This window comes from Ictidomys tridecemlineatus, chromosome 1 (genome assembly GCF_052094955.1).
Source record: "Ictidomys tridecemlineatus isolate mIctTri1 chromosome 1, mIctTri1.hap1, whole genome shotgun sequence".
NCBI classification, from domain to species: Eukaryota; Metazoa; Chordata; class Mammalia; order Rodentia; family Sciuridae; genus Ictidomys; species Ictidomys tridecemlineatus.
Genome location: NC_135477.1, coordinates 201210491 through 201226739, shown reverse-complemented (window position 1 = coordinate 201226739; position 16249 = coordinate 201210491). Strand labels below are relative to the sequence as shown.

General features: G+C 40.1%; 1 long non-coding RNA gene across 9 annotated transcripts in view; it reads left to right on the top strand.

Moving 5' to 3' along the window:
* LOC144364913 (uncharacterized) overlaps positions 1-16249 on the top strand; it is a 70102-nt gene that overhangs the window by 40425 nt on the left and 13428 nt on the right. For 3 of the 9 annotated variants that reach the window (XR_013423038.1, XR_013423035.1, XR_013423032.1), the window contains 6 exons: positions 952-2689; positions 4067-4213; positions 4369-4647; positions 5189-5316; positions 8771-9472; positions 14824-14956. This is a non-coding gene — a long non-coding RNA (uncharacterized LOC144364913). Of the gene's footprint in view, positions 1-951; positions 2690-4066; positions 4214-4368; positions 4648-5133; positions 5317-8770; positions 9473-10185; positions 10369-14823; positions 14957-16249 lie in introns of all 9 variants that reach the window. The other 6 variants (XR_013423042.1, XR_013423037.1, XR_013423040.1 and 3 more) reach the window with 6 other exon arrangements.

The window sequence follows — 16249 nt, the reverse complement described above, 5'->3', positions numbered from 1 at the left end:
CATTTAAATAGCCGACAGGTACTCATCATCCTCCAAAATAAGAGAAAAAAAGATGTACCTCAAGCTGATGTGGGATGTATGGAGAGGAGCTTACCTCAGTATAGAGGTAAACTCCTCAAAATAAGAATCTCCAAATATGATACTGCTGGTTATTGATGAGGACTGCTGCTTCTGCACATGGTGAAGTTTGAACATTAGAGAATCAGGCCAAGGCAAGCAAATAAAGCAGGGTTTATTTAAAAGACTACTCTTGTGAGGGAGAAAGGGGGCATAGCTGCTATCCTGGTATCCCAAGAAGCCAGGTGTTCTGTCCTTTTTCTATGTCCTAGGCTTCCTTTGATGTCCTCCTTCCCCCCTTATTTTTCCTCTTTCTGTGGTCATGACTAGGCCCAGGAATGCTTGGTGGGATGGCCAAAAGTTGGGAAATAGGTAGGCTGAAGGGGGAAGGGCAGGATCAAGTAGAGGAAAAACAGCCTAACAACCTTATAGCTCCTTGTAGGGCAGAGATTTTTCTGAGACTGGTTACTTCGACAACTGGTTGGAGCAGGGGCAGGTTCTTGATAAGTTCCCTCACGGACAGTCTCCCACTTCCCAGACTCACTCAAAATTGGCCTCCTAGATGTGACTTGACTTGATTTACTTATCTATACTGATACCTGTCTAATTCTGGTTTCCACACCCTTAGAAAATCGATCTTTAACTTCCAGAGTGCTCCTCAAACTCTAATGCCAAAAGGAATCACCTGCTCATATTTTAACAGGAGATTCTGATTCAGTAGGTCTGTGGGGAGCCTGAGAGGGCAGTTCCAGCCTGCTCTCAGGTGAAGGCCTCCCAGCAGGAAACAGCTCACAGCACTCAGTAGTCTACAATCCACAACCAATGGGACCCAGGCCCACAGGGCAGAAAGTGGGAAGGCTAAGACAGCCTTATCTGTTTTTCATTCACAAACAGGATGCTGTTGCTGGATGCTGCAGCACACCTACCACCACTGAAAAGAAGTGAAGATCTTTGCTTGGTGAGGTGTGAATAGGCGTGGTTGGAATGAGCCATTAGGCAGGCAAGACAACACAACCTGTGCCTCTTGATTCTGCTTTGGATCAGTGAGGCACACTGGTCTTCAGCACCCTGATGCTCCAACATCCACCCTATCAAATGTTAAGATATACTCTGGGGTATTGATGTTGCTGGGAAAGAAAGTTTTATTTTAGGTAGTGAAAATTTTTTTACATCTCAGTAACATTGTTTTCATTTCAGTGGCCTTTAGTGATTAATAAATACACTCTATGCATTGTCAGGATCTCTTAAGCAATGAGTTAAGATACTTTTTCTATTTTCTAAAAACTTTTTCATAAACCTAGAACATTAATAAACAATGGGAGATCAAGAGTCTGTCTTTTTATATCTAATGACAGTAAAAAAATTGTTCAGATCATTTATCCAAACACTTCTAATAATTAATCAAATTTAAGTTCCTTCCTTTTTAAAAATTTTTTAGTTGCAGATGGACACAATAGCTTTATTTTATTCATTTATTTTTTATGTGGTGCTGAGGATCCAACCCAGTGCCTCACACATGGTAGGCAAGCCCCCCACCACTGAACTACAACCCCTGCCAGTTTCTTCATTCTTGAGAGGAGACCATCTTTTTCATATTTTACTCTTTGCCTTTCATATTTCCCTCTAGTTTTCTCACTCTGAATAAAACAAGATAAAAGGGAAAATGTCAATTTTTCATAAGATATGATATGCTTTCTATGATAGACCTAATGATAACTCACTTATAGGATTCTGAATGATAGGAGTATCATAGTAGCCAGGGCCCAAGTCAGAATCTGGTGCTGGTAAGAGCTTAAGTTTGAAAATGGCAAGACAAAAGTTGGGGCTTAACCTAAAGGCAAATGTTAAAAGAAGGGGCTTTTGTTTTCCCATTCACTGAGGGTTTTACTCTTCTGCTTTACAACTAACTGACTAAATTCATGAAATAACTACTTATCTTTTTTTCCTTTATTTAAAGAGGGGATAAAATGTCATTTAGAAAAATTCCCTGGGCTGAAGCCATACCTCAGTGGTAAAGTGCTTGCTTCACACGTGTGAGGCACTGGGTTTAATCCTCTGTACCACATAAAAATACATAAAGATACTGTGTGTTCATCTACAACTAAATAAATATTTTTAGAAAATCCCTCACAATTACTATAATCCATTAATACAAATCTCATTATGTTATTATAGACCAAAGAAGGCTGATTTAATCTGAAAATCTTCCTAAAGGTCTAGAATACAAAGGGCACAGATGGAAAGTTTGCCTGCACAAAGACACTACTATAGCTAGATAATCCAGGTTCAGTTTGGGCACCACTCCACCTTGTACCTTCCAACCCAAAAAAGGAAGGTGTGAATCTGCAGGGCTCCTGTGTGGGGCTGGCGGCCCAGGGCAGTGGATCTGAAATAGAAATGGGTTTCGGAGACCAAAAAAGCTGTGGGAATGCCCCTGGGAGACATATGTGGTGTCAAACAGGCTCATATTCCCTTCTGTACTTTTGCATGCACTGATCTTTTGGGACTAGGACCTCATCTGCAGTAGCTTGGGGATTCCAAGACCTGATAGGTGCTTATACAGAAGCCTCCAACCCTATCCATAAAGGAAGTCATTTCTGTGACTTTAAGGATCCTGCTCAGCAACCCTCAGGTAAGTGGATTGGTTCTTGCTTTCTCAAGGCTTTCCCAAGGTGGGGGAATTTCCCCCCACATTGTGGTCCCTTTCCAGGTAGAACTCAAGGACTACAGAATTCTGTACCTGCTCCAACAGGAGAGAAAAGAATTAGTTTTATTCATCTTCATTTTTTGTATTGCTTTAAAAATGTATCTATTGACATATATACAACAAACATTGAAGGGGTTCATGTTATATCTTCATTCATACCGAGGGCATTGGTCACTTACACCAACTTGTCTTTCATCTTCTCCTCAATCCTTCCTAGACCCTAATAATCCTTACTCTACATTCAAGTAAACTTTTTGTTTATAAAATTCTACATTTGAGAGAGATCATGCCATACATGTAGCTCTTTTCATAACAACTGGCTGAGATATGCTTGATTGAATAATATGCTGGATTGAATAATAATGCAGAGTTGATGACATTGAAGGGATCATGAAACAGGGGGGCCAGTGTTTCTATAAGATTTAAATATATGTGTGCTTCTAATAATTTTTTAATAACCAATTTCTGGTAACCTTGCAACAGTGGTCCATACCTCTAATCACACCTATTAAGGAGCCTGAGGTGGGAGGACTGAAAGTTTTAGAAAGCCTGGGATATTTAGGAAGGCTCTGTGGCTCAAATAAAATACCAATAAAGGGGCTCTGGTAGTGAAATGTGAAAAATTCTTTTACATTAGGGAGATGTTTTAAAGGGCCACAGTTTTTTTCTACATTGGGGTTATGCTTCTAGGATAATAAGCAGTATGATCATGTAAGAATGATCAAACCTTCACAAAGGTTATTTGTTGTACTATGTTTCAGGAACTGTTGTTACTTTGTTCATATTTCCTTTTTTCTTCTTCAGTACTGGGAATTGAAGCAAGGTCCCTAGAACAAAGCTACATTTCCAGGCTTTTTATAATTTTGAGAGAGAGTCTCCTTTAGTCGCTCACCTGACTTCAGACTTTTATTCCTTCTACCTCAGCTTCCTAGTAGCTATGATGACAAGTGTGTGACACAACTATGCTGGACTGACCTATGGTTTTTTAGAATCCTAAGACATAATTTTCAAAATTAAGAATTTTGTTCTCACTTCACAGATTGAACAATGTCCACCAGCTGTGACTTAAAATTTTTAAATTTATAATCACATTTAAATATATTAAATGTTGAGATAAAAATTTAAATCTGAACCATATTTGGTTTTTTGATATTTGAAGAGTATAGCTTTCCATCCCCCCACCCCACCTCTCTATTCCCCTTAGTCCTTATAATTTAGGAATTCATCAGTAGAGAAACAAAACAGGTAGCTGAGAATTCCAATCAAGAGTGGAGAATTGATTTCCATCTTTTCTCGTAACAGAGGACTCGGTTGCAGCATTGCCTTTGGTGTGATTTGGGATAATGAATTAAGCCTTTGTAGAAGCAAAGGTACATGCCCTGAAGAAGCACTGTGATCATGGGATTTCATATACACAAAGGAAACAGAGAATCTGGTGTTTCATAATGAGTAAGCCTTTGTGAAATATTTTAACCTTAATCTGCTTAATCTAATTAATTAATTACTTAATCTAATGAATTACTCATACCAATTAGATTTATTATAATTGCATCCAAAATGATTTCTCTTTTTTTTTCTTTTTTTTTTTAATTTGTTCATCCTAGATATACAGGACAGTAAAGATGATTGCTTTTCTACTGAAGTTCATCAGACCCAACATTGTGAAGCAATTTACTACCAAGAGTACCATCATCATCCAACATAATGAACTCTACCTTGAAATTGTTCATTCAAGCGGGCCATCAGTAAAAAACAAATGCTGAGCAGCCACTCAATTTGTTCCCTCCTCTTTCAGCCCTGCCACTGCTTCTTCGGATCTAGAGGCCAAAGTCATGGACCAATCACTCCTGTGTCAAGCAGGCTCTGGAATCTACAGAGTTACAGTAAGATCTCAGTTGCCTTTGTCACTGAGCTTAGAAGATTCTGGGAAATGGTTCCCCTTTCTGTCCTCAGCTGGGAGAACCCAGGTGGGAAAGCCTAAAATATAGGCCATGGGGGCTGCTATATTGGGTCTCCTTCCACCCAGACACTTGCCCAGCGCCCATACACCATAGAACCATCACTAGTTCTACCTGCCTGCCTTTCCAGAACCCTATGCCCATGACACCAAAGAACTCAAATTCATCCTCAGGAGAGTGCCATGCTGCAAAGCAACCAGACAGTCCCCTGACCTGGCAACTTCTCTTGGTGAAATCCATATAAGCCTAGAGAAAGGCTCCCCAGAGACATGAAAACTTTTAACCCTGATCCATGACCACTGAGTTCTAGGAGTACTGAGTTTTCAGATTGGTAGATTTTGTTTTTACTTCTGTTCCAGAAAAATGTAAGATGTATTACTTACCAAAGTCTTCTTGTTTACTTTCTAATAGGCAATTGATGTTGTTGTACAGGCTCTCATGAATATTTGGTCCTCTTGATCAACAGGAGTCAGAATGAAGAAAGAAGAGAGGATGGATGAGTGCTGCATGTGGTAGGAGACAGAGCTCTGATTCTGAGCTGTGCTGTGGACTGGACATCAAAGCCTTAGAGATGGTCTCCTTTGGTGGACAGTGGTATGGATAGTATCCAGAGAGGGCGATGCAAAGGAGCCCCAAATTTTAGCCTCAAACAAATATATCCAAGTATAGGAAAGAAAGTATGGGATGGTAGGAGCTCCTTAGCTGGGAAATGTGTCTCTTTGCACAATATCTGTATCCTGCATCTACCTAAGGAAAGGCCTAGAGTCTTCAGTGTCTATGACAGCTACAAGGCTGTCCCTGACCAGCACAGCTTCTCTCAGACATTAGGATCTCTGAGTGGTGTCACTGAGATCCAGTTTAATACCAACCAGGGAGAGGAGGTCCTGGAAGGCAGAATGTCTGCCTCTGGTCCCTGGATCCCTGGGGTAATGAGTTAACCTATATAGAAAATGTACAAATGTCTCTATTTAAACAATGTATTTCTTGATGGAAAGGCTTACACCGAAGAAAACCTATAAAGTATCTAGATGAAATTTTGAAAGACATGTTTTCATTTACCTGTATATTTGCTCAAAGAAAAAATTATATAAAACTAACCTTATAAAAACATCCTAAAATCAAAAATATTTTAAATATTCTTTTTATGGAGAATATGTATTTTTAAAATATTTTTTCTCAGTTGTAGATGGACACAATACCTTTCTTTATTTCTCTTTATGTGGTGCTAAGAATCAAACCCAGGGCCCCACACATGTTATGTGAGCACTGTATCTCTGAGTCACAACCCCAGCCCAACAGGAAATGTATTATTTTATGTAGCCATTCTTCTGGGGTTGTCAAAAATGAAAGAGATTATAATAAGCTCAAGGCACAAAGTCATATATAATAGCACAATTGTATTCCTTCAGTCTTTAGGAACCCACACTGAACACACACAGTTTATGCACAAGGGATAAAGAAAATTAGCAATCCGATCAAAAAGCAGAAGCAGATTTCAGACTGAATATCAGAGAGTGTCTTTCAAAAATCGCACAGCAACTGCCTCATAGAGAGAGTTTCAGAAATTAGAAAAGACTGGACAGGTAGCCATCAGCACCAGAGCAAACCTCTACAGAGCCACAAAGCCCCTGGAAAATGTCAGAATACTGGGTCATTCCAAGTGTTTTGGGGGAATATGTGCATGCATTACTGCACATCACTATTGGAAAATAAATGCTCCACCCTAAAGAACAATCTGTCAATTATCGGTAAAATTAAGGTCATACACTTTTTATGGAACAGTTTTATTCATCGTCACCTGTTCTAGAGAAATTCTCCCACAGGTTCATAGAGACAATTATGTGTGGTTATGGGGACAGCAGCAATATGAATGTCCACTGCAGAACAATGGAGAGTTGTGGTGTGCTAAGGCACATCAGAGGCTACTATGTCAGAATTTGAAGCAGCAGATGAAATGTACATAAAAAGTTCTTAATAACTTGCAGATGGGGACATTGAGTGCAGATTAGTTGTAGAGTGCTTGCCAGCATGCATGAAGTCCTGGAGTCAATACCCGATGATACTTAAAAAAATAGTCAATAGAAAGAAAAAGAAAAAAAAAAGGAAATGTTAAAACTTCTTCTAAATACAATTGGGTATGTCCCCTGAAAATTTTTAACATCAATTAAAAATACAATCTCCTGAAGAATGAATCAATCCTTTTCCTATAACTTGTTAGAGGTTATGTGTGAAAATGATTCACTATTGTCTTGATAAAAAGCTCCAGAAAATCTTGCAAATCAAGAGGTTCAAATATTTGTGTTCACTTTTGAAACACAGCAAAACTGTCAAGACCATCAAGGGTATGCATATCCATGGTCTTAAGAGTATGATCCAACACCACTGAGTCTGGTCTCTGAAACCAGCCAGTCCATATGTGGAGAACTAACTAGGTGTAGTGAACCTTGCAGGCAATCCCAAAGAAGCAAGAGACTGAGGGAAGAAATACAGATGTTTGAGTTCATCCTAGGCAATATAGCCAGATCTTGTCTCAAACACAAGATAAAATGGGCTGAGAAGAAGATCAGTGGTAAAGCCTGATATTCAATCACGAGAATTATTGAAAAACAAACAAAAATTAAGTGCAGAATTAGACTAGTGATTTTGAATTTTTTTTTATGTATTTTATTTAGAGACAGAGTCTTAATGAGTCGCTTTGCACCTTGCCCTTGCTAAAGCTGGCTTTGAAGGTTTATAACTTGGCCCTCTAGAGTTGAAGCCTTAGCTGCTGCTAACATAAATCAGGAAGATTCCAGGCAGGTCTCACCCATCTGTTGTGCAAAGTGACTAGGGCCTTAAAATACATTATGGTCCTACAAAATTGTTTTAATTTTTTTTAAACTGAAAGAAAAAAATAATTATCATACATAATATAACACCTGTTATATAACATCAGCATATTTTATAAAACCATAGTGTTTGACAACAATTTTTAATTTAATGTATTTATTAAGTTTTTAGTTCAGGAATAAGTGCCTTAAGGCAAAATAATGCCAAGGATCAGATGGGTTTCTGCTAGGGGCAGAGGGCCACAGTATGTGTTCTAATTCCCCAGGCCGAGGAAGGCTCAGTCTTTGACAAGTAGCACAGAGGGAGGCCAAGTGCTTTGGTCTTAGCTGGTGAATGCACCAGGAAGAGGAGTTATCTCCTGACTTGACCTCCACTTAACTGTACTATGACACATTTACTTGTCTTAAGTAATGTTTGTATTATTTAAAAGTTTGTCATTGAATAATCTTTAGTAACTTTTATATCCATTCATAATTTAATAAAGTTCTTATATAATTATATTTGATATCATTTGCATCCATTTTGCAAACTAAAAATCTCATAATATTTTTGTAGTTTTTGTGACTCTTGCTAAATACTTTGCTAAAATATTCATTACTTAAATTTCATTTCACTAGAATAATTTTCAGTAGTACAGGAAAGAGAATGAAAGTGGAAGATATGAAATTAGAGAATGATTTTATCAAATATTTTTTTATTAAAGGTCCTACACAAAATGTATAAAATTGTGTAGCATCATTATCTTTCTTTAAAGATGTAAAATCTAAGTGATTCTATATCAAAAGGGAGCCATGTTTTCAATATCATAAAAATTTAGATATATATAAAATTCCTTAATGCTCTCTACCTCTTAGAATTATAAGGGCATTTAATATGTCCTAGAACCTCTATGCTATCTATTCCCTTTGAGATTTTAAGGGTTGCCTTATTTCTAAGTGGATCATTTTTATCTTGTACTATGAAAGAACACTATTTTTTCCTTAATAGAGTTTCTTTTTTTCCTGTGAATAAATGTGTACAATAAATTCTTAAAAGTGGAATTCCTATATCAAAACAGTATATTTAAAATTGTTAAAACACATGGATATGTTGCATACCAAATTCATTCAAACACCAATATTTAGGAACATCTTTCTGCCAACATTATTTAAAAATGTTTATTTAAAATGGTTTTCTTAGTTGCACAAGGGCATAATATCTTTATTTTGTTTATTTTCAGAACCCTGTGTTTCACATGTGCAAGACAAGTGCTCTGACACTTAACCACAACCCAGTCCTTTGCCAACATTTTAACAACATGGATTATAATGGACACTCCTTCTCCTTTTTTATATAGCAGGAATCAAATTCTTGAACTCATTCATGCTAGGCAAGTGCTCCACCACTGACCTACATCCCTGGACCCTGTTATTAAAGTTTTTAACTCTTTCTAATATGCCATTTAAATATGTGTTTCTTTTAATTTTCTGGTGTCTAACATTGGTTAGACTAGGCTCAACATTGCTACTGAAAAGCTAGTAATGTTATGTATTTGTCTGTGAGAATTTGAAGAGTTCCATAATTTTCATCACTTTTCTAATTGATCTGGAGTGACTGACATTGATAATATGTAATTGTCAATAATTAGTACTTTCAAAAGCTTAAAGCATCCCATCTTATGTACTTTATATCCTCTTTGCCTCATTCACATCCATTTTTTTCTCCCTAATACTCATCCCAATTTGCTCTCTTGCTGAATCTTCAATTATGATTTCAAACACTTCACCTCGAAACATCTCTTCATGGCTCCACTTTGCACCATAACAGCCAAGAACTCTGGATACCCAGTGTCATCGGAACTCTCCTTTCCAGATTCCAGGTTCACACTGCCCCCAAGAATCATTACTTTTTGCTCCAGGAGAAAAACTCATGTAGTTTTAAGGTAAGAGCACATCAGCAGTCAGATTGGGTGAAACATGGTGGGCGGGGGGACATCATTGAATAGAGCTGTAGAATTCCAGGAGAAGAGGTAGCAGGAGAAAAGATTCAGGAACAAAAACTCCCTAAAGGTCCAGGAAGAAGCCAGTGTCTGAAGCTGCATTGGCCATAGAAGTCACAGAGGTCATCCTGGAGCTTGGGATCTATCAAAGTTGTGTGCAGTATCTGAAAAATAGAGAGAGGGGAGAAAGAAGAAAGAGTGCGTGGAGGGAGGGGAAAGGAAAAAGAAGGTGGCAGAAAAAAAGCGCTTTGGTCTGAAACAAGAATGCCAAACTAAGAGTGCATGCAAAAAACTCAGGGTGAAATTTCACCCAAAGAGACCAATACCAAGAATAAACACAAACATAACTGTCACTCAAATGGATTAGCCTTATATACTTGGACTTAAAAACCTAGGGAACTGCCATCTCATGTGTTCATTCAAAATCAAACTGCTTAATTCTCCTATATACTATGGGGTGTAAAGTTTCTGATGCAATTTGAAGTCATCCCTCACTTTTCTTCTTAGTCAAATACATGGTATAAATACACAACATATTGAATCAACTTTCTTCCCAGAATTACATACTAGAAGACCTTAGCATATTCTAGCATAACAGAATTATTTGGAATATGTTCATTACAATTAATTTATGCACTGTTTTGTTTTTTTTCCAGTTAATTCACTGGAGCAAAAAAGTAGGTACATTTTGATATTTTGTAAAATATCACCGAGTAACAGTTCTCTGGCTCCATGAATAATAAATTGATTGTAAAGATAAATCCTGCCAGGTGGTAATCTTGTAATCTCAGTGACCTAGAAGGCTGACACAAGAGGACTACAAATTCAAGACAAGGCAGGTAGGGTGGCACACACTTGTAATCCCAGTGGCTATAGAGGCTGAGAAAGGAGGATTGTGATGTCTAAGCCAGCCACAGCAACAATGAGGTGCTAGACAACTCAGTGAGTCTCTGTATGTAAATAAAATGCAAAATAACAAAATGGGGCTTGGTATGTGGCTCAGTGGTTGAGTACCCCTAAGTTCAATTGTGGTGTAAAAAAAAAAATTCAAAGAGCTGGGATTGTGGCTCAGTGATAGAGAGCTTGCCTAGCATGTGTGAGGCCCTAGGTTTGGTTCTCAGAACCACATACAAACAAATAAAATAAAAAAGTTATAAACACCTAATAAAAATACTTTAAAAAAATTCAAGAGACTGTTCAGCAACTTTATTAGATCATGTCTCAAAACAAGAACTAAAAAGTATTAGAGATACATCATGTAAAGTTGTCAAAAACTAAAGATCCATGATTTCAAGTTCAAATTATAAAAATGCTAGACAAAGTTGGGTCCAAGAAGGCCATCTTTAGTAGCTTACTTTGCAGGACCCCTGGCAGCAGAACAATCTGGGTGGAGTCTTCTGGAGGATCTATCCCAATGGGAGAATACCAAGGCCTAGAGTTTGGAGGTCTAGCTATTGAGGTCTGTTGAATGGCCTCACAGTGAGCGCAGTCAAGGGTATAGTGGCAGATGTGACCCAGACTGGGCAGATTGCCTGCCCTTCCCTGGCTAGACTTGATCTTCTTCTCTGGCTTCTTGAGTCCTTTGAATCTTTGTTTAATACATTTTATTTATTAATTTATTTGTTTGTTTATTTATTTATTTATTTATTCATTTATATGTGGTGCTGAGGATCAAACCCAGAGCCTCACATATGCTAGGCCAGTGCTCTACCACTGAGCCACAACCCCAGCTACACTCCATTGAATCTTGACTGCCTGGGCAGACTGTGAGTCCCAAGAAGCAGAAGATTGTAGGTGGGTTTGAAAGGAAGAGAGGCAGAGGTAGCAGTTAGTCAACTGCAAGGTGTGAAAGCACCTCTTAAATAGTCTTGGGGGAAATAGATGGCATGGTAACACAGGAAGATCATTTCTCATCTGGGTCCTCAAGGCTGCTGTGTATCTACTAGGAGATGCAGTGTGTGTAGAACACCCAATACACCAGTGCTCTGGATACCTGGAGACACCACCAAATCACGCTGCCAATAAGCAGAGAAAGAACAATGAGGGAGGGCCCCCTTAGGTTTAGAATTGACCCCTTAGATCTAGACCTGGTCTCTCACCACCCAGTGGTCTGAGCCTCCTCATCCCCAACAGGAGTATACTACAACCAAGAATATCGCATTGACACAATGTTATTGAGAAAACAGGAGAAAAATGCACAAGAGCTCTGAAGCCTCCAAGGTGGACAAGCAAACACAAGCGTTACTTCTAGATGATCCCTACCAAAACGCTCCTCCAAACATGGTTGTAGGAGAAATCTCAGTGCTCTTGGGTCCTAAAGGTTGCAGACTCAAGCAGCCTCAGGGAGTCTTGTGCAGAAGGGCCTGGATCCACTCCCAGCAGCCTTGGCTTAACTCCTGGACGCTGATGGGAGCAGGGGGAAGAGGAATATTACAAGGGTCACAACAAGAGGTCTTGGGCTCTAGACATCCCTCACCCACACACCTGGAACACAAGAAAACCCCAGGAGATGGTTGATGGTGAGGCATTATGAAGACCCCTGACTTTCCTGGGGGTGCCTGGGGCTTCTTCTGGATTGCAGACATAGAGTCCAGGACAGGAAGCTCTGTGCCATGGTGCAAGGTGCTGTGTGCCCAGGGAAAGTCATCTTTTCATGACCAATGCCAGGGAAGATGCGCTTGGGGTGTGGGATGCAGGTTTCAGTGCAAGTCTTGGTAGTCATAGGAAGTATCTGGCGGTTGGATATAGAAGGGCAATGGCAAGGGCCGAGGACATATTAAGCTCAGGGTTGGAGGCCTCTTTAGCCCAGGTGCCTGGTATGCAGAATGCGAAGCCTGTAGCACACAGCAGGGAAAGTGCTGCTCCATGGCATTGTGGGCCTCACACCAGGTACCACCAAGCATGTGGGACTCAGCAGGCAGCAGCTTTGGTGTTCTGAAACTCCTCTGGCCTCCAGTGAGTGTCCAACCACACTGGGAACCTGGGTGGTGTTTGCTTTAATCCTAAAAGGAAATCCCATTACAAAGCTCACTTAATGAGATTAACAACAGCAACAATTATCTGTTAGTCTGTTTAATAAGAAGTCTTGCTCCATACAAGACACTGAAATCTGGACATTTTTCTTCTGGCTTCAGCAGGGTTGTCAGCACAATACCTAGACTATCACAACTTGGTTTGGTTGTAACCCTTTTCCTTCCTGAACTCTGCCTGTGTGGTAGAATACTTGTGACTAGAAATACTTCCAAAAAGAAATTTAAAATGGCAAATGAGTCTTGGGTTTCAGATTTGGTGCTATAATCGGATTGATCTATCACCTCATCCCAAACTCCATCCAATTCATAACTTGAAAAACGAAACCCCAACATGATAATTAGAGAACTTTGGGCTCTTTAGAGTAAATGAGGCCATAATCCCCCATGAAATGTATTTATGTCTCATACTGGAGATTTTTTCAGCAAAATATTTTACACACATTAGTATCTTCTAGACCCTCAATAGAAGGAAGCTGGAAATCCATAATAAAGAGGAAGTGAAAATTCACAAATTTGTCGAAAGCAAAAAAGTATATAAAATAATATTCTGATCAAGGAAAAAAGCATAAGATAGAGGAAAAAATACATAGATAACTAATAATCATGAGAACACATTATACCAAAATTTCTGGGATGAAGCAGAAACAGTGACCAGGAAGGTGTATTAATCAGGGCTCTGCAGAGGAACAGAATCAACAGGAAGTATGATTGTAAAAAGGGATTGGTTAGATTGGTCTACTTGACCAGAAATTGTATAGTCCCCAATGGCCATCTGCAGGCTGTAGAGCTAGAGGAACTAGTAGCTGCACAAGTGACTGAAGCCCCCGAAACAAGAGAGATCAACAGTACTCTCAGAGTCTGAAACAGAAGGCTTCCAGAAACTCCTTAGATGATTACTGGCAGAGCTCACTTTGCAGGAGTGAAGAAGCAGGAGTCTGATATTCTCAAGTGATGGCAGCAGCAATCAAGAACCCTTCCTAAAAGAATCACACTTGTATCTGCTACTACTTCCTTGTCCTCCCACTTTTTATTCCATCCAAGCCACCATGCTATTGGATGGTTTTGACCCACTTTAGGAAGGGTCTCCACTTCAGTTGTTATCCCACATGTCAATCATTCCTAAACACATCCTCACTGATACACTCAGAATCTCTTAATCTTTGGTATGTCTTAATCCCATCAAGTTGAATGAATGAAAAATTGTGTGCTATATGTGTAATAGGAATTGTAATGCAGTCTGCTATCATTCATTTTAAAATATAAAAAAAAAGAAATAGATAGCAGATTAGTGAATGCCAGGGGCCCAAGGGTGGCTTGGCTCTGCTCTGGTGAGATCCTGGTCACAAGAGATCAAATTACACTTAGATGGGAGGGATGAGTTTCAAGCATCTAATATATAATATAATAACTACACTTAATAAAAACATACAACAGAATGACTATAATTGATAATGTTATATACACATGAAAATGACTGAGACAGTAGATTTTAAGGGTTCTCACTACAAATAAGTATATGAAAGAGTGTATATCTTCAATAGCTTGACTCAGCCATTCTTCAGTATATACATGATTCAAAATATGTTGTATGCCATAAACATGTACAAGTATCATTATCATCAACATCATCATCATCATCATCATCATCATCATCATCATCAGGGATTGAACCCAGGGTTGCTTATTCATTGAGTCACATCCCCAACACATTTTATTTTTCATTTTGAGGGGAACTGGGAAGTTGTTTAGTTTTGTAGATTGATAACTCCTTCCTGAAACTGGAACTCTGTTTAAAGAAAAAGAAAGAAAAAGAGATAGGATGAACAATGAGCACTGCCTTCTTCAATTAGCACTGGGCCTGATAGTGGATAACCCTCACCAAACTTCTCCCCATGCCATCTCCCCAGGAACCATAATACATGGTCTCTGTATTAGCCTGCTTTTGCTGGCTCTAACAAATTACCCAAGAATGGGTACTTTATAACGAGATGAGGTTTATTTAGCTCAGAGTCCAACAATTGGCAGCCCCTGTGATCAACCTTTGGTGAGAGTGCTTACAACATGGTGAATGGCATCATGGTGAAAGGAAATGCAAGGGGTACAGGCTGCATGACGAGAAACTGGGGAGCATGAGTCTTGTTCTTTTTATAACAAGCCTCTCTCACTGGAACTAATGGGAGCCCATGAGAAGTTTATTACTCCCTTCCAAGGGTCTCATCCTCAGTGGAACAATTACCTCCCACTAGGCCCCATCTTTTGCAGGTGCTACCAGCTCAACACTGCCACACCCAGGACCAAGCCTCCAGCCTATGAACATTTGGACGACAAACCAGATCCCATCTTCACCAGCTCCAACAAACCCACCATTGTAAAAGCAGGATTTCCCAGTATACAGGTGTGTATGTGAATTCAGGAGAGGGTTGCTCTCAGAGGGCACTGGAAGCAGCTACAGCCCCCATTCCTGAACTGCTCTGATGTCACACTTGTAGTCATGGTACTCTGGGTTCCAAGCCAGGAAAAGGAGGGGTTTGGCTCTCATTTGTTTGAGAGCAGGCATCAGAGCATGAGTATCTCAAATGCTTTCTGGTCCCCACCCCCACCCCAAGCAAGATCCTGGCTTTTCTTGAGACATTGGGCTTGTTTGACTGTGACAGCACTGGTCTCTCTGAGCACAATATTCTTCACCTTTCCATGAGTCTCCATGCCAGCTGTCAGGTTTCTCACCAAGAGACAGACAGGAAATAGTGAGAATGCAGAGGCAGGGAAGTGGAGGGAGGTCAGGAGGGGAAGGAGGATATTTAGTTAGAAGCACAGAGACATGGGAAGCCTGAGGCTTTTAGAGAAGTATGGAAGGCTGATAATGCTGGTGATATTTGGTGAAGGAAATGGGGTCTGTCTCTACCTGGATATTCAGATCTGACCTTAAGGTGTGTGAGACTGACCTCAGGTGAGCAGGGCCTCATGGGGGCTCCGGGTTGTCCCAGATTAGAACTGAGTCTGGCCCTGGTTTCAGATGCTGAGCACTGGCCCAAAAAAGAGTGGGCTTTTTCATTGGCCATGGGTCTTCTCTGCCTCCTCACTATGTACAGCCTCATTTCTATGACTATATCGGACCCAGGCATCTTACACAGAGGTAAGGCCTCAGACCCCTGGGATAGGCATGTGGCACCCAAAGGGCTGGTGTCTACAGGGGTTATTTCTAAAGGGCTGACCCCACCTGTGACCTCAGGATTCCTTCTTATCCTGTCATCATTACTTGGGCCCTGACACTTCATTTCCCAAGTCACTGAAGTGTGAAAAAAACAGAATCCCTGGAGGTTTCCCAGTTGCTTTAGAAGAGAGGCCTGGGCAGTCTGGCATGAGAGGCCTACATATTCTTCAAACACCATGTAGTTCACTTCTCCTCCTTCCCATTTCACACAATTCCAAGCATTGATTACTATTCCAAAAGGGGGAGCAACATACAAAGCTCTTGAGGCTGGACAGCCCCTTCTCTTTGACTGCCACCTATCTGAATTGTCAGCTTGCTCAACAAGGACCAGGATTCCCCTGTTTACTTCCACCCCACCTTCTTGTTGCCCAGTGATGCTATGGGTTGCCCTGTGCAGCAGAGTGATACAAGGGCCACCTCCACTGCCAAAACCTCTTTCCCTGCCTGGCACCTTCGAGCAGGACCCTGAGGCTCCCT